The following is a 763-nucleotide window of genomic DNA, read 5'->3' as shown; positions in this document are numbered from 1 at the left end:
AAAAAGTGGTCAACTGATAAAATGTTGATCATATTATCAGTAACATTTTATCAGTTGACCACTTTTTGATACCTTTTGAAGGGGATGAGATATATGAGCTCAAAGATGACGGTATGAGTGGCTTTCTATTATTTACGGCAACTGGATTTTGGATTTTCGAAATTTCCGAAAATTGGTAATATCACAAAAATTTTATCAGTAGACCACTTTTTGATATCTTTCACAGGAATCGAGATAAATTGTCTTAAAGTTGACAGTGTGGGGGCCCTTCTATTATAGGTTTTATGGTTTATTGATTTTTTTGAAGTTCGAAAAATTGCAAAACTTTGAACACTTTTTAGAGTTTCAAAATTTTCCATCTTTCTAAATTTTGGATTTTTCACGAAACTTTTACAAAATTAAGATTTTAAAAAACCCCAAATTTTTTTTCATAATTTTGGAGATTCCCAAAATTTCGAAAAATTCAAAATTTTCAATTTTTTAAAAACGAAAGTTTTGTATTTCTAATAGAATTCCTATGCTCACATCCTTCATAATAAGCAACAAACAATTTCACAGAGAAGTCAGGCTCTTATACACATAAATAGTTAGTAAGGACCAATAGGGTTGGGAAGCAAAAAGCAAAAAAAAAATAAGCATAAAAATAGCAATATAAATGTACAACTGTTGTGTTAACTGCTTCTAACGAGCACGCTTCTTGACCATCTCCGTCTTCTCCTTCGTTGACATCGCCTTGAAATCCTTTCGATCCTTTCCAAACGAA

General features: G+C 30.9%; 1 protein-coding gene across 1 annotated transcript in view; it reads right to left on the bottom strand.

Moving 5' to 3' along the window:
- The window catches only part of CBG13484, a gene marked incomplete at both ends in the record, with an annotated part of 4537 nt that overhangs the window by 1492 nt on the left and 2282 nt on the right, over nucleotides 1-763 (bottom strand). The gene's annotated exons all lie outside the window — the stretch shown is intronic.

This window comes from Caenorhabditis briggsae (genome assembly GCF_000004555.2).
Source record: "Caenorhabditis briggsae complete genome, chrII, whole genome shotgun sequence".
Classification (NCBI taxonomy): domain Eukaryota; kingdom Metazoa; phylum Nematoda; class Chromadorea; order Rhabditida; family Rhabditidae; genus Caenorhabditis; species Caenorhabditis briggsae.
This window is presented reverse-complemented; position numbering and strand designations above follow the sequence as displayed.